The sequence below is a fragment of the Tachypleus tridentatus genome, chromosome 13, assembly GCF_004210375.1.
Source record: "Tachypleus tridentatus isolate NWPU-2018 chromosome 13, ASM421037v1, whole genome shotgun sequence".
Classification (NCBI taxonomy): Eukaryota; Metazoa; Arthropoda; class Merostomata; order Xiphosura; family Limulidae; genus Tachypleus; species Tachypleus tridentatus.
In genome coordinates, this window is record NC_134837.1 from 144,937,314 (window position 1) to 144,956,312 (window position 18,999).

Here is an 18,999-nt window from a genome sequence, read left to right on the forward strand (position 1 = left end):
CTGTCATGACTCTATGCTAAGCTATGTGGATCATAGCATTAACATAATTCATTGTCTTATGTCTTCAACTGATCATGTACATGAAGGAAGTAATTCTTTAGCCATACTTAATGATGGTGTTTGCTGTTCTGTGTTCCAACAAACAGTACCAGTCAAGATTTGAATCTTACAATGACTTGCATAGGAGCTACACTTACGTTCCATGGGATTACATATGTTTTATAATTTTCACTGTATCAAACAACATCTGCTTTCACTGCAGCTTGTTATACTTCATAACAGCTGGGAACAGGTGCAGATGAATGCTTTCTGCTGACCTTTTTGACATCAAAGCCAGATATTGGTACAACAAAGTTAATGAAGCCGTGTTGATATGAACGTTTTACTTGATACATCTTCACCAGAATATCTTCATAACTTTTAGCTGTGTTCAGGTGCTATGACACACAGTTGTGAGCGCCATGAAGTGTGGTATATGTATTGGAGCTGTGGAAGGCCAAAGTGGCTTCATTTATTTGATATCCAATAAAACTGGTGAACCAAAGATGGTCCACAGCTGTTTTTCACCATAACCTAATTGAACTCCTGATCCATCATCAGTGCTAACTAAAGGCAAGTTCATGGTTTCTCACTTTCCCAGATTATTCTGGTTCCACGGATCATTTGAGACACTGTGATTTCTTTAAAGCTTAGCATTTTATAAAGTTGACTTTAAAATATTACAATATATTTCCAAAACTTTCATTGTTGTTAGAACTTCATTATTAATTGCTTCAAACTTTATACAGAAAATATTACAATTGTAACGTTTTATTTAGCATCAGATGTCATAATACGTTCATATCAAGTATATTATTGTACGAAGAAATAAAATATTTTTAGCAGACTTATGGTTATTGTTTTCAACAGACCAATGCTCCAGTGGAACAGCGATAAGTCTGAAAAATCATAACAGTAAAAACCGGATTTCGATACTGTGGTGGATACAGTAAAGATAGCCTATTGTGTAGCTTTGTGCTTAACTATAAACAAACAAATCTGCAGATTATGCTACAGACATGTTCAAATATATCTGACCTGGCATGGCCAGATGGTTAAGGCACTAAACTCGTAATCTGAGGGTCGCGAGTTCAAATCCCTGTCACGCTAAAATTGCTCGCCCTTTCAGCCGTGTGGGCAATATAATGTCACGGTCAATCCCACTATTTGTTGGTAAAAGAGTAACCCAAGAGTTCGCGGTGGGTTGTGATGACATTTCAAAATTAAGGACAGCTAGCGTGTAGCTTTGCGCGAAATTCAAAACAAACCAAATATGTCTGATGTTGTAAATCCGAGCCATGGACCAATTTAAGTGACTGTATTACTATTTCCTATATTTACAGCACTAACATTCATAAACCTAAGGATAGACTCAAAATTTAGTCCAATTCAACATATTGAAATGCCATATATATGTATATCGTGCGGTTATTTCATGTCGCTAAATTTCAGCCCAAGAGTTGGCGGTGGGAGGTTATGATTAGTTGTCTTCCCTCTAGTCTTACACTGCAAAATTAGGGACGGCTTGCACAGATATCCTTCGAGTAGCTTTGTGCGAAATTAAAAAAAACAAACAAAAACAGAGGCTTATTATGCAAATAGAAATAATAAGAAATACAGCATAAAACAGAAACAAAAGACATATTTCACATATAGAGACTGGTCTGGACCAATAAACTTATTTATATTTTACCTTTTCTACCACTATTCTGAAATTTATATATATTTAGTTTACATTTTTACAGAAGTATAGTAAAATCACGATAAGTGGAAAGTTAAACAAAACGCGATCTTAAATTCTTCAAAACACTGTGGTTTTAGTATGTTATTAAAAAATCAAATCATTTCAAATATTTTTCTTTACAATCATTTAAAATAGGACAATTCAATTAAAATAAGCGAAGCTGTCACCAGATTAAGTCTAGACGTGTTTGTTTCTCGCTTATCTTCGGGTTTTCTACGAACGTAAGCAACGTTTAAAAGAAGGTCAAACGCTGATTTGAAAAAGCACGCAACACAAACTTACACAGTTAATACTTCGACCCGACATTCCACATAGAACAGAGACAGTTTAGCGAACTACACAGATAAATAAAGCGATATGTATGACATAAATATGGAACATAGCTAACTGAAAATACAAAGGTTAACCTATGCGAAAAAGAACAAACTTTTTTAAGTAATTAGTGTTGTTATCACACATTGGCGAACTTCCATAACGTAAGTACAACAGTGAAGCAAGAAAAATACTCTTGAATCAGAATAACATGTGGTCTGTTGTAGTCCCCAAACAATGGCTTTTTAAGTTTATTTTTTAATCAGCTGCAAATGACCTTAAAAAAATTTAAAAAACAATAACACTAGCTTTCTACAAGCTGTTCCCCTTTTTGCACTTCATAACATTAGGTTCTCTGCACACAAAATAATTCGAGGAAAATATTCTTATTTTCCTTCAAAAAAGACTACAGATTAGTAAAACTTAGAAAACTGAGAAAGCCTGTCTTATTCTGAGCAATTCTCACACCAAACATGCTTGCCCTTTCAGCCGTGGAAGTGTTATAATGTTACAATCAATTCCACTGTTCTTTGGTAAAAGAGTAGTCTAAGAGTTGGTGGTGAGTGGTGATGACTAGCTGCCTTCCCTCTAGTTTTACAGCACTTAATTAGGGACCGTTAGTGCAATTAGCCCTCGTCTAGCTTTGTGCGAAATTCAAACCAAACCTGAGGAATTCAGACGATTACAAACAGAAAAACTTTATTTAAAGTTACTTTTAAATAACATACATAAGTTTTTCACTACCTCAGTATTTTGAGTTGTTTACAGTAAATAACATACATAAGTTTTTCACCACCTCAGTATTTTGAGCTGTTTACAGTAAATAACATACATAAGTTTTTCACCACCTCACTATTTTTAGTTGTTAACAGTAAATAACATACATAAGTTTTTCACCACCTCACTATTTTGAGTTGTTTACAGTAAATAACATACACAAGTTTTTTACCACCTCACTATTTTGAGTTATTTACAGTAAATAACATACATAAGTTTTTCACCACCTCAGTATTTTGAGCTGTTTACAGTAAATAACATACATAAGTTTTTCACCACCTCAGTATTTTGAGCTGTTTACAGTAAATAACATACATAAGTTTTTCACCACCTCAGTATTTTGAGCTGTTTACAGTAAATAACATACATAATTTTTTCACCACCTCACTATTTTGAGTTGTTTACAGTAAATAACATACATAAGTTTTTCACCACCTCAGTATATTGAGCTGTTTACAGTAAAGTATCATGCAAGAAATATTACTTTATTGAGTCGTCCAGTTTTGAGAATATGAATCTAAAAATTTAATCTGTATTCAAGTACGATTTTAAAAAGATCACTTTATTAAGTTTTCCACGGTCTTGACAAGTTCTTTCTGGTTTAATATAGACTGAAGTATCATGTAAAAAAAAAAAAAAAGATTAATATGTTGTACAGTGAAAAGTTCATTCTGATTTAGCTCAGATTGAGTATTATGCAAGAAAGATCACTTCAATATGTTGTCCAGTCGTTGACAGTTTCATTATAGAGTATGATAAGCTAATTGATAGTTTGCTGGGTTTTTTTATCTGGTTTGTTTCTTAATGGTAAGTTCGTGAGTCTATAACACTAAAATATCGGATTTCGATACCCGTGGTGGATACAGCTTAGACAACTTATTATTCATCTTTACTTACAAGTGACATAAAACACATAAAATTATAAGATTTAACACTTTAACCGTTTAAAATATCTGTTAATAATAAAAAAAATAAACTACATTTTGGTGAAGCGTGAAACTTACCATGTTTTGAATTTAAACTTCGTTTATGGCAGTAAATAAGAACTTCGAAGATTTGGTTTAACCCTCACATTGAATTTTGTTTATGAGAATTAACAGTACAGTTAGAGATTTGTTTAACATGCACATTAAGTTTTGTTTACAACTGTTAGCATTAAGTGTTGGAGACTTGATTTAACCTTCACATTTCTAATTTATTTAGATAGGTCTTTACACTGAGGTCGCAGAAAGAAAAATATAAAACTATTCCCTGTGATGCAGTCTTCATTGGGATTAGCTGTAACATTATAACGCCCCCACAGCTAAAAGGGCGAGCATGTTTGGTGTGACGGAGATTGGAACCAGCGACCCTCAGATTGCGTGTCGAGTGCGTACATGCCGGGGCCCAAAGAGTTAGTCATACCGAAAACAAAACCATAAAATCTGCATTACATTTATTTAGCCAATATCTTAATTTGATTAGGTAAATAAGTATGACAGAGAAAACGAGGAACCCTGGATTTTTTTTATTAATAACATACATACTTTTTATTAATAAAAAAAATCCCCGCAAGTTTTCAGGCCCATCTCTGCTTCATCATACACATAGATATAGCTCATACATATATTTATTACATTTAATTTCTTTAAAAATATATTTGCACTGTAGCTGAAACAGCATTACAGTTTAATTTTTGTCACAATTTACTGACAGTTTCATACTGTTGACGGAATATTTTGTTTTCCAAAATTGTTAAGTATACGAAATCGTATTATTTTGATTTTTTTCTGATCTAATCATACTATGGCTTGGTGGGTCGGCGATCGACTCGCAATATGATGGTCGCAGGTTTGAATCCCCGTCACTGAACATGTTCGCCCTTTCAGGTGTCAGGACGTTATAAATTTACTATCAGTCCCACTATTTGTCAGTAAAAGAGTATCCCAAAAGCTGATGGCGGGTGACGTTGACTAGCTGCCTTTCCTCTAGTCTATTACTACTAAAATAGGGACGGCTAGCGCTGATAAAACTTCTTTGAGCGAAAGTCGAAACAAACACCATAATACTGTCTGACAGTATTTCAACTCTAACTAAACATATGCGGAAGTCGAAACAAACACCATAATACTGTCTGACAGTGTTTCAACTATAACTAAACATATGCGGAAGTTGAAACAAACACCATAATACTGTCTGACAGTGTTTCAACTCTAACTAAACTGTCTGACAGTGTTTCAACTCTAACTAAACATATGCGGAAGTCGAAACAAACACCATAATACTGTCTGACAGTATTTCAACTCTAACTAAACATATGCGGGAGTCGAAACAAACACCATAATACTGTCTGACAGTATTTCAACTATAACTAAACATATGCGGAAGTCGAAACAAACACCATAATACTGTCTGACAGTATTTCAACTATAACTAAACATATGCGGTTTTAAATCTGACAGTGTTTCAACTCTAACTAAACATATGCGGTTTTAAAATACATTTTTATAGCAAGCAAATTTAAGTCAAAATTAATCTCAATAACTAGAGTAAATCCATCAACATATTGTTTGTGGGGAATGATAAAACAATGGGGAAGAGAAACGTTTTATCCGCTTTCAATTCGAAGTATGCAAATGGGTAATTGGGGAGTACGCATCAGATACATCCTACTTAAAAAAAATTGTGACAATACAAGGCGGAAGAACACTGAAAACAAAGAAACAGTTCTTGAAGTTGACAGTCCTGATGAGCTAACTACAATAAACAGGACTCAATATTTATGTTACACGTTGACCACTAGGAGTACAAAACAAACTAAATTCACCCCAATATCTTCTAGAAATAAAGCGCAGCTAGGTTTAATACGTCTAAATTGCCTTATTAGCTTTACTACAAAAGAAAGTTTTAGCTACTTATAATTACTTAGCATGTGGTTACTAATCGAAACGCAGATAGTCCTCGTGTAGCTTTGCGCGATATTCAAAACAAAACAATATTAACCGAAACAAGTTATTTAATGATCATTAGTTTACTACTAATCGTATGAAATCACTGATAAACGTCATTGTTAACAAATCGGTAATTTATTAAATGTTAATTCAGGCTTGCATAATATTCAACAATCTTGGCCACTAATTATGTGTGCTTCATTATGATGAGTAAAGCCACTGATAATGTTCGGTACATTAGCTATTCCTGATAAGTATCAGTATTTATATACTACCATATAAAACACGTATCTGTTGTACGTCAGTATTAATACTACGTGTTTTATTAAAAAAAAACCACAAAAAACAACTTACCTGGTAACAGTTACTATAGTGACTTATGTTCCATACCACAGGCTTACCTGTCAACTATCACTCTTAATGTTCTGTGTACCATTTCATAGACATACATGGTCGTTGTCGTTATTGTTTGTTTGTTTAGAATTAAGCACAAAACTAAACAATGGGGTATCCATGCTCTGTCTTCCACGGGTATCGAAACCCGATTTTTAGGGATATGAGTCCTCAGACATGCCGCTGTGCCAGTGGAGGGCGTTGTTGTTATTAGTATTTTGTACTCCATAACGCAGGTTTATCGGGCAACCGTTACCATTGGTGTTTTGTATTCCATAACGCAGGTTTATCGGGCAACCGTTACCATTGGTGTTTTGTATTCCATAACGCAGGTTTATCTGGTAATCGCCACTACTGGTGTTTTGTATTCCATGACGCAGGTTTACCTGGTAAACTTCACTATCGGTGTTCTGTATTCCATACCGAAGGTTGTCCTGGTAACTGCCACTATTATTGTCACGTGCTTCTTCTTTGTTCTTTGTTCCTTACCAATGATTTACTTTGTAGCTATCACTATTAATGTTTGGAGTAGAAAGTAGAACCGGCACATCTCCTTAGATATTCTAAACATCACAAATAATCGGCCCGGCATGACCAGGTGATTAAGGCACTCAACTCGTAAACTGAGGGTCGCGGGTTCGAATCCCCGTCGCACGAAACATGCTCGCCCTTTCAGCCGTGGGGGCGTTATAATGTGACGGTTAATCCTACTATTCATTGGTAAAAGAGTAGCCCAAGAGTTGGCGGTGGGTGGTGATAACTAGCTGCCTTCCCTCTTGTCTTACACTGCAAAATTAGGAACGGCTAGCGTAGACAGCTCTCGTGTAGCTTTGCACGAAATTCAAAAGAAACCAATCACAAAAAATAATCAGTTGTTCTACTTCCGGTCATTCCTGTACTTGATATATACCCAAGTACAAAAATGTATATAATATTGGCATGTTCCAAGAACTGTTCTTCAGCAACAACCATTATTTCCGACAGGCCTTTCGTACGATTTTCTCAGTCCTTGAGCGAAATCAAACTTCGGATAAATGGTAACAAAAAATAATACAATGCGTCTAAATAAAAACTTTATTATGTTTCATTCTGTGCGACGTTTCGGGTAGACGCCCTTTGTCAGGCAGTATATAAAATGTTGCCATTGTTTAAATCCTTAATATCCCGTAGACTACAGGGGTTATGCAAGTCAGGTTTCAACAATAGTATCGTATTTAATACAAAGGTAGACTGTTTAATTCGGATTTAAACAATGGCAACTTTGTTACTTTCATTTCCATCACATTTTGTGTAGGTTGATTTTTTGTTCCTAAGTTATTTTATTTTAAGGATACAATACGGAATACTTACTAGAAAAAAAAAAAACTGTTGGTCTCTTTCATTGCCAGTATATAGGCAGAGGAATAACAGTAATATAAAGAACCACCAAAAATTGGAGTGTTATATTTAATTCGAAGATTACTAATAGTTAGAGCATATAAAAAAAGTAATTTAATAAACTCGTACGTACTCGTTGACACATCGCAAAAACCAGGACTACGTCAGTAAAAAACACGAGTCGGCTAGAAGTCAGTTGTTTGGATATGGATATTTGAGATTACATCTGTACAGGAAATACAAACAGGCACAGATAGATACAAGAATACAGGTGTACATGTCATGTACAGAGATGAGTTCTCCATTAAATGTGACGTGCCTGAACGCTCAAGTCCCGTGTTCTACTTCTGCACGTGCCACACAATCTAGGAGAGTGGTTGCCTTGGTTTCCGTTATGAACGCTAAAATAGTAAATTAGTTGTGGCAAGGCTGCCTGGACGTTACAGTTTTATGGCGATATTCTATTGAAACAACAGTTGGACCAGCTTGGATATTTACAAGTGTATATGTTATGCGTTGTAGTATCTAATTTGTACTCACACAACTGTTTCTGTAGACATTTCTGGATGTTACTCACCCAGATGTGCTATTTGCAAAATAAAATTTCGTAGGAAAATTATTTTCTCTGTCCTTTCTCAAACTATTAGACAAACAAGAAGACAACTAAAGAACAGTAGATGGAATTATAAGAAGTACACATAAAGATAACTAAAACTTAAGCACTTTCACTTATTCAAAAGTGACAAAAACTAGTAACCCAACGGACAACTTGCAACAGTTAGGGTAACTGTTTTACTTAGTGTACGTAAAATAATATTTCTGAAACAATTTACGGATGCTTGAATGTGCTAATGCTATAGAAACTTTCAATTACAGAAACGGTGGAGATGTTTAAAATCTAAATGTTTAATGTAAAGCCACTTTCTGCCACCTAAAGTTTACAAACCACGATATCATAGAAAACACACTGCTTATACTGACAATACTCTCATACTACTGAGTAGTAAAACGTTTATTCAAATTACTGCCTCGAAGAGAAACTTTATGACACTAATTATGTGTTTTACTTGTAACATTATAAAATAAAACTGGAACCTAATCCTTTTATTACTTATGGGTTCCATCGGCTTTCTAAAGTTTTCTAAAGTATTCATGCTTCCCCCCATCTCCTGGAGCTGCTTGTGATATTTTCACTGAGTTGTTATTGGACCATTAATTCTAAAATTATGGATGGGATCCATCGTTTTTTATAAGTTTTCTGAACTAATCATGCTCCCCTCCTACGGTGTTGTTTGTGATATTTTGATTGTGTTGTTATTGGGTCCCTAATAACGTATAATCAGACAAAAAATAAGAAAATCACCAGTGTTGCAATTAATCTCACAAATTACTATTGGGATTAACTATGTCATTTTGATATTCGCACAAAGCTATGTATAGAAGGGCAATATGCACATAAATGTCCCTAAGTTTGACTAATAGACTAGAGAAAAAGTTGCTTGTCCACAGTACCCACGACCAATTCTTAGGCTACTCTGGTCTGATTGAACAGTGGGTTTGACCGGGATTTTTTTAGATCATATCTGGTTATAGTTTGAAGCGCGATTCTTTCCTCTATGGAACGAGAACCATTGCATTATGCTATGTTAATTGCGTTATTTTTGTTTAAAAAATGTTTGGAATAGTGACTTACTTTCTACATACGGTTTTCTACAGTTGCACGGTTGTGTTTTACCAAATGGTTTTAGGCATCGCATCATAAACAAGCACTGACTAGCGTAGACCACAAAGGTATGATGACCAAAAAAATCTGGAAATTATAATTTTATCAATTCGACTCTTGTAAAAATTCCGACGAAACAGCATAATGAAACAACATAATGAAATATACCAGGTAATTACCTTTTTTTCAAACTGAAGTTCAAAATTGATTTTTTTCTTAAAAATTAATTCAACCGGTCACGACTTACCATGAATACCACTAAATTCTAAACAGATAACAGTGCGATAACATCTCTGAAATTTTAAGCCTAAATTACAAAATCCGGTTTTTCGCGACAGCCGTAGCGAAATAATGGGCGTTTAACGAGTAACAAGAAAAAAACAACATATAAGTGCTATTTACCTATTTTCGTTTCTTATAGCTTTAGAACGGGAAATTCGTTTGATTGCGTGAAGAGTGCTGTTAACAACCAGCACTGTTCATTACTTAGCACATGTAACTGCCTCAGTAGCACCAATTTATCTTTCGTCCTCAGAACTGAAAATGTCAGTTTGTCTGAATCTATCGCTTACTCTTAGATTTATCTTTGTTATAACCTCATACGAGTAATAGGCCTACTGGAACACACTCTTCGATAGGAAGAGAGTTTACCGAAAAAGATTTATACACGGTGATTCGGTTGCAACGGGCATAGAAGTTCAATCTTTCCTTTCACGAGAACAAACTACACTTAGTAGTTACTAAGACAACTACATCAGTAGAAACTGCAGTGTTGGATGGACTAAACACGTATTCTGGTCGTTATCCAGAGAGCCAAGTTCTGACTACTGTTAAGACACAATTGACATTTACTAATTTCGAACATCAGTATCTTTTCCTTCCGCACATGTACAATCGGTTACCACGCGAATGTACAAATTAAGTTAGGCCTACACAAGGAGAAGATAAAAAAGTATATTTTTGTCTTATCCTTCACTGAAGAGCGTTACGGTAATGGTGAATGGAATTATTTTTAAAAAAAGTGGAAGCTAAATGATTTGGTTCGAATTTCGCGCAAAACTACACGAGGGCTATCTGCGCTAGCTGTCTCTAATGTAGTAGTGTAAGACTAGAGGGAAAGCAACTAGTCATCACCACCCACCGCCAACTCTTGGGTTACTCTTTTACCAACGAATAGCGGGATTGACCGTCACATTATAACGTCCCATGACTGAAAGGGCGAGCATGTTTGGTGCGAGGGGGATTCGACCCTGCGACCCTCATATTACGAGTCGAAGGCCTTAACCCACGTAGCTAAAAGATGAATGGAGATTGGAAGCTACTATCAGTGAAACAGTTTAGTTAGTTTAATTGTTTTGGAATTTTGCGCAAAGCTACTCGAGGGTGCGCTAGTCGTCCCTAATTTAGCAGTGTAAAACTAGAGGGAGCACAACTAGGCATCATCACCTATCGTCAAGTTTTAAATTACTCATTTACCAACGAAATGTGGGATCGCCTGTCACATTCTAACGCCTACCACACGGCTGAAAGGACTAGCATGTTTGATGGATCGGAAAATCGAATCCTCAGTCCACAGATTCTGACTCAAGAGCCCTAACCACTGGAACGAAACATTTTAGTATGTTGGATCAGAAATGTCATCACAGTAGTAATGTTCAGAGTCACGGATTCGCTAAAACAATCACGTAAGTTTCACAAGTAAAACTAATTTAATTTTCATAAACAGGATTCGAATTTTGTTTTTAATTGCTGAATAATAAGGAACACAGAATAGACCTGTGAATATGAAACTTTGGATACTAGAGTTATCACAAACCTACTGTTGTGCTGAAAGTTACTGAGAACTTGCAAAAATGGTCAGTGTGCAACATGCAATTATAGTCCTGAAAAATAGTTTATCAAGTTACACTGAACTCCTGATGTGATGGCAGAGGATGGCTATTCATGTTGGAATCGCAGAAACTGTGACGTACACAGGCTCATGTCCGTGCCTAACCTGCCCTTATGACCCCAAAGTGCCCTTTTTTTCTGTCTTAAAAATTGGCAACAGCTACGAAAAGACAGACCTGATTCCACATGTTGCTTACTATGACTTGGCGGGAAAGAAAAAAAGGGATTTCAGATTTTAAAATTAATGGAACTCAGGGTCTTGTATGACTAAAGAAAGACAGTAATAACTGTAATACACTATTAAGTATTAATACGCAAACATACACTGAACAATTAAATACAAATAAAACAGGACTTCTTTACTTAGAAAGAATGTTTACCCCATGTGTACCAGAAAACAGTATTTTTGTTAATGGCTGTTGTCCTTTTAATATCCTTTACATATTAATACAAAAAAAAAACACATGGTCTGAAATATACAATACTACTTGTTATGTATTTAGGTTTTAAAGACAAGAGGACTTAGGTCTTGAAGAAAAAAACAGGGCGGTTTACTTAATTAATGGAGCAATTGCGTGAAAGAGAAAAGAAAGCAGTTAAAGATATATTTTAACATATTAAAGATAATCAGTTAATAACTGTTGCACAGAGTGGTACGATTAACCTGGATTATCAACAAAAAAATAGGTTGCCACCTATAATGAATGTGTCGCCAAGCTTCACAGCAAGATATAATGACACCACTTATAAATTATTTAAAAACATTTTTCTTTATTTGATTTTTACTTAAAACGTTATCGTGCAAGTCTAATGTAGCAACAATCTGATAATTTGAAGTTATTAAATTATTTGTAATGAAAAACTCGAGACACTGCGGATCGGTTTGTATGTGTTATTCTGGAGAACCAGTAAAAAGGATATAATCATTTCAGTAATCAGTAGTGGAAGTGTGTGCATGGTATAACCACCCGTATTAAAATAGATTTAAAAAAAAACATTTTTCTAAGCTATTTAAACACCAAACTGCTTGTGAGTCAATGATTTAGGTCCCTAATAACACATACATACAAAATAATAATAATAAAACGTCAATTCTGTTGTTAGTCTCACTGGTTACAGCTGGAGTTACCTATATATTTACCTTTACAAAAATGGTTGTTTCATTAAGTTGTACTGGCGAGCTCTTTATAATGACTTGTGTAACAGTTAAAAACAAAACTACATAATATGATACAAAATATGGACACCAGAGGTAGTGAACAGTATATGAAAAAGGCCGGTAATGTTAGGGTTAAACTTTCTATTGATAAAATTTCATTCACCAGGTCTAACCAAATATGGCAGTTTTTCTCAAAGTTTTGTCAGCGAAGGTCCTCCAGGTGGTTTGGGAGGGGAGGGTCCATAATGTCCAGCAGTAGAGTATGCCTGCCCAGCATGGTTAAATGTCAGTAAAGTATACACAGAAAAGTTACAAACAATCAAAAACTCAACAATTAATAAAACACACAGAGTTCCTAGATACACAAACACAATCTTCCTACACAATTGCGGGCTCGGCATGGCCAGATGGTTAAGGCACTCGTCTCGTAATCCGAGGGCTGTAGATTCGAATCCTCCACACACCAAACATGTCCGCCCTTTCAGCTGTGGGGGCGTTATAATGTGACGGTCAATCCCACTATACGCTGGTAAAAGAGTAGCCCAAGAGTTGGCGGTGGGTGGCGATGACTGGCTGCCTTTCCTATAGTCTTACACTACTAAATTAGGGACGGCTAGCGCAGATAGCCCTCGTGTAGCTTTGTGCGAAATTCAAAACTAACCAAACCTACACAATTGTGCAAATTATGTTCTCAGACAGACTTCAAAATAGATCGATAGATCACTTCCACAAAAATCTTAACAAAAATGCATCAATAAGAATGTTGAAAACTATATCATACGTAGCGAAAGTAGGCGTAATTACCTCTCATCACTAAATATAGTAAACATCTTACGTAATCTATGGTCCTCCTCTGGTACAGCAGTTAAGTCTACGGATTTGCAACACTCAGAGGTTCGATTCCCCTCGGTGGACTCAGAAGATAGCCCGATTTGAGTTTGCTATGAGAAAACACACAACCCTATGTACATCTACCTACTAATGGGCAAACTGGTAGGTAGATATTGTGTTATTTTTAAATGTTTTATTATGTGTACAAATAACATTGATGTTGTATGTTTTACATCGGTATCTATGGCACTGTCTATGTGAACAAAACTTTACGTTGACAAGTCAATGACAACAAAAACAAAAGAGAAGTATATACCAGAAAACAAAACCGAAAACCTGAGTTTGTGCGAATGAAATATTGTAACGCGCATGCATGATGTAATACGATGTTTTTCCTAGTTACCAGGCCGAATTTTACCAAGTATTAATGTGGGCTTTATCCACGAGCTCATGAAACAAATTAACAGCTAGAAGTCCAAAGAAAGAGCGATCGATGAAACGATTATATTATAACTCTAAGACCATACGAGAGAACAGAACAGGTGGGGTAGGGAACGGTAAGTGATTCGCTGAAGTGGTTCGAAATGAGTAAGTTTAAGAACTACTGAAATTTTGGCCACAAAAGGATAATGAGCTCCATAATATAGGCCGTAATTGGTTGGTTAGTTGGTTTGGTGTTTTATGGCACAAAGCAAGGCCGTAATAAATAGACTTAACTAATGTTAGGCCTAAGACAAGTAGACTTAAATTTCGATGTGTCTGAATAGAAGTTTTGTGTTATTCTAGAAATCCTGTATTTAAAGAGGTCCTGTTTCAAAAAAAAATGCTAAGCTTCTATTGGGTCTCTGCTAATTATTAATGATAGCTATTTGCTGCCTATTTTAGTTGCATAACTGATATCACTATTGATGTTTTTGCAGGTGCCTGACGGTTGGTTGTTTGGTATTTTATGGCGCAAAGCAGCTAGGCTAGCAGCACCAACTTAAAATTTTACACTGTACATTTTACATGTTTCCGAACTCTAAAGCTAGCACTAGCATACAGCAGATGCGTGTGTAAGTCAGAACGTACAGTTAAATAAAGAACCAATAAATGTTAAATAAAGCTGGAATTTACAACGCTAAAGTCCGGGGTTCGATTCCCCTCGGTGGGCACAGCAGATAGCCCGATATGGCTTTGTTATAAGAAAAACACACTAACACATACACTAATTAATATATCGAGTGTAATTACTTTTATCTAAATTCGTCGTTCATTATTATATTTTAAAAACTGATTTTAATTTTTAGGTTAGGAATTTTAGTCAGAATCTTAAGTTTTCTCGTAAGATATTATTGGGTTTACGGCCAAAAACACACCGTTAATAGTGAGGGTTCTCAGTTAACGAAATAATACATCCTCATTTCTGTAAGTAGATACATAAGAAGACTATATTTAAATGGTTATACTGATGAATTCCATCTTTACCTTTATTCTACATACATAATTTACTCTAATAGGAAAGCATTATTATTTGGCAAGGAAAAATACATCCGTTAGAAATAAAACAAAGAGTTTCTTTGTGATATCGAAGTCAATGTTAATCTTACTTTTGAACTCCTACATGCTTACATTCTATAACCGGCACATTATCCATGATTTAGGTTTACTTGTAATCTCAGCTGAGACGTCCTTCTTCAACAAACTGTTTGTGTTTATTTGATGTTAAGCGCAAAGCTACACAATCGATTAACTGCCTTCTCTTTACAGCGGGTATGGAAATCCGAATTTGAGTGTCATAAGCTTTCAGCCCTACTGTTGAGCCACCGAGAGGGAATTCATAGACTGAATGTGTACAATTGATATGATTTCAAATTAACTGCGCATTTAATGAGAAATATTTGAATTAAAGTAGATCACCGATTGTATACACCACCAATACATTCATCTTCTAAGAACCGTTTCTGGCTAGCACACCTTTAATGAAACAGTTATATTCTCCAAAGGTTCCATTTTAATAGGAAATAAGTATTCTCTTGGTTGTTAATTAAAGCACAGATTTTGTAATTAATATTTATCAATAACTGACCAATAAACATCGGTTGAAACAAATCGTCAGGTCTCTTGCAAAACAAGGCCTGGCATGGCCAGGTGATTGAGGCACTCGACTCGTAATCCGAGGGTCACGGGTTCGAATCCCTGTCACAACAAACATGCTCGCCCTTTCAGCCGTGGGGGCGTTATAATGTGACAGTCAATCCCACTATTCATTGGTAAAAGATTAGCCCAAGAGTTGGCGGTCGGTGGTGGTAACTAGCTGCCTTCCCTCTAGTGTTACACTACTAAATTAGGAACGGCTAGCGCAGATAGCTCTTGTGTAGCTTTGCGCGAAATTCAAAACTAACCAAACCAAGCTCTTCAAAACGACTAAGTGTTGTCCTTCCTTAAAGTTGGGTTTCAAAACTCTCAGAGAGGTTTCACTGGAATCAATTCTGGGTTATTAGCCAACCCAGGCGGTTTCTTGATGTTATTTATCTCAAGCATATGACTCAGTATGTTTCTTATCTCATGATTTGCATCTATATCAATCCTATCTCATTCTGTGGACTAAGGGATTCACTTGTAAATTCGGAGAGGGTCAGTACTAGCGATATCCTAAAATGTGTATTTTAATGAAGTACATTAAAACTACTTTTAATGAAGTAGTTGCTATTCAAACATATAATTATGATCTGTGTTAGTTTTAGAGTTGATATAATATATTGACCAACAATGATTATTGAGAATAGAATTACGAAATGAGAAATGTTCAGTAAAAGTGGAAATTCGCGACTTGACAAATAGTGGATTGTTGTAGATTAATATCATTGGTTAGCTTCGAACAATATACTAATAATAAGCAGCGGTAACCATTTAGTTTTCTTCACCTGTGCTGGAAAGAAACATTGGTTAAATACTTTTGTGTTTCACTATAAAATAATAAAGTTAAATAACACTATTAAATAATACAGTTACGTGATGTTAAATGATTTTTATTTTAATTTGTGTACTTTTTTATTTTAACATCAAGTTAAGCACAAAGATACACAATGGGCTGTCTCCGCTTGTATCAAACCCTGATTTTTGGTGTTATAAGTTTTCAACTGCTGATTCATTGTAGAGCATTGTTTAAAAACACATAAAAGGTGTATTGCAGGCTCTGTTTTTGTTTTAGAAAACAAAACCTGTAAATAAGCAAACAATGTAGACCGTTCAAACTATTTATTAACAAATATCATATAGTTTTCGATATATATATATATAATGTACATTGTATATTTATATTTTTCTATCACGTATGACCTGAAATGCTCAGAGGTTTCATTGTACTCGAATACTGAAATTTTGTGAGAATTATGTTTTGTACTATAGGCTTACATTGTTGGAAACAGAATTATATATATATATATGTATATATATATAGCATAATGTAAAAAAACCAGCAAGTTTACTTTACAAAAGCGACGAACAACAATTATGAAATATATGTATTTCTAATTCTACTTGAAATAACGCTCAATTTCACACACAAAAGATCATTTGTACATCTCCCACTGTCACTCTCGGGCTAACCTTCTCTGATCTAAGAGTGAGATTTTACTGTCACTCTTATAATACATGCATGGCCCCAAAGTAGGAAGGACATTTTTATACGTCAATACATGAAATCGTGGATTAACAATCTGTACATATTTGGCAATTAGGTCATGCTTACCCCAAACTATAAACAATAATCAGTAATATTATGTTAGGAGTGATCTTAGGTTTTTGGTACAATTCACAATTTTAAATTATAGTAAGTGGTTGAATGAATTTGATTTTAGTTTAAGATTAACTAGCAAAGCTTAATTAGAATAAAATTCATAAATATGTGCACTTTACATGCAAAAAATAATGTTTATCCGAAAAACTTTACAAAGACAAAAGCTGAATGTAAAACATAATGCTACAAACATGTAAAACGATTGAATATGTGGAGGTTCAACGCTAATAAAAATAGACATTTTCTAGTACGTGTTTACATATATCCGAAAGAAGTACGAATTATTACGTGTTTGCTCAGTACTTACGTGTCTTTGATTAACGTAGCAGCCTGCTAGGTTAAAACTATAGCATTTATACACGACCCAACAATGAACCGTCTGCACTTGTGGAACTAAGCCTAAGTAGGCAGTCTACGAAAAGGACCATGCGTTGAGACTGTTGTCACTCCAGTTTAATCTTCTTCAGTTTGACCGTGATTAGCCACTAGGTGGAACAAGATTTATCTGGTGACGCCTGAAACTTAAAGGCATCTGCTTAGCAATGGTGCGTTAGTAGCTTTCATCTTCGACAATCATCGACAGAGTACGAGAGCGAGAAGTTAAAGAAAGCCTACGAAACATTCAATGGCAACGTAATAAACCCGTCACATACGAAACGAACCTTTCATACCGAAGAATGCGTCGCGCTCGCTAAAGGGAACACGCGCACACAGGAAATTAAATGAACGACAGCCGGAAATTCTACCCTCGTAATTCTTGTTTGTAAAACGCCATCTATTGGAAGAAAATAATTTTTCTTGTCATTTTGGCGTGTACATTCACGGTTAATATTGATATGCATGCCAAGACAATTCCATTAGAATGTAATACAGATAATATGACCTCGTGAGATGCCTATTTCATATCCCTCTGTGTTCGTTATTAGCTATAAAATATGTTTTTCAGCGCTGATGTGTTTTATCTTTTAATTTTTTTTCATCTAGATAGCTGTCAGTCGTCAAAAAACAGCTTCGTCTGACTGGTAAACATCAAATATTTGATGTTAACAATAGTATTAAAATTTCCAAATGTTTTGACTGCACTTTTGCAAGTTGACGTTTCTTCTTATTTGGTCGTATAGAAGGTGTTGTATGGTGATGAATGGATTACATCTCTGAGAACAGATTTCTATATAGTAAATAGTTTACTTGACGCCACTAAGCACAGGTGGCCTTACCTACTGGGCAATTGCTCAGAGCCCCACAAAAGGAAGGGCCCCTCTTCTATACCTTTTAATCTTTTTTTGAGTTTTCTTATTATCATGGAGCCTCATCTACTGAATTCTGTCAGGGGCTCTGAAATGACTAAAACCGCCCATGACACTAAATACAATTAAATTACTTTTTTTACGAATCTTGAAACTCTTGTATATTATAATATTAAACAGAAACAAAGAGACATCCATAGCCTTAATACACACAAAACATTTGTGAACTAAAGTAATAAGAGTAATAAATTGAAAGACAACTGAAATAAAGAGAAACATGGAATCAGATCCCACATAATTTGATAAATCTGCGGCGAAAATTTCTATTCTGTGAACTCACACTAACGAGTTACATACGCTGCAAGGTGGGCAACTTAAGATTCTTCCAAGAGAGTTAATTTAAAAAAATAGTACCTAATTACACCAGTTCACTTCTTTACTTACCAGTGAGGAACTCATTTAAACTATTAATTGTACTGATTATTTCGTATACGATGCAGCTACTTTGTCTACTGTTCAGTGCTTTGTCATAATCGCTAACCAAAAGCTGTCTTGAGTTTTGCAACTCTCTCTTTTTTTTTTTTTACATGAACAATATTTTTGAAGATATTTGTATTTATGTTCATACATCTATCAACTAATATAATTTATTATAGCAGCAGCAAGTGGCTCAGTGATAAATCTACAAGCTTACGACACTACACTTTGGATTTGGATAGTCGTGGTGGACAAAGCACAGACAGCGCGTTTAGTGGTGATGTATTTCATCAAAACTGAACCTCGTTTTGTTTAATGA

At 35.2% G+C, this 18,999-nt stretch overlaps 1 protein-coding gene across 1 annotated transcript in view; it reads right to left on the reverse strand.

Annotated features, from left to right (window-relative positions):
- The window catches only part of LOC143237755 (LIM domain transcription factor LMO4-like), a 92,319-nt gene extending 74,645 nt beyond the window's left edge, over positions 1-17,674 (reverse strand). The window contains exon 1 of the mRNA XM_076477316.1: positions 17,264-17,674. The gene's annotated coding sequence lies outside the window, so the exon portion shown is untranslated. The remainder of the gene's footprint in view (positions 1-17,263) is intronic.
- Positions 17,675-18,999: the final 1,325 nt, after the last annotated feature.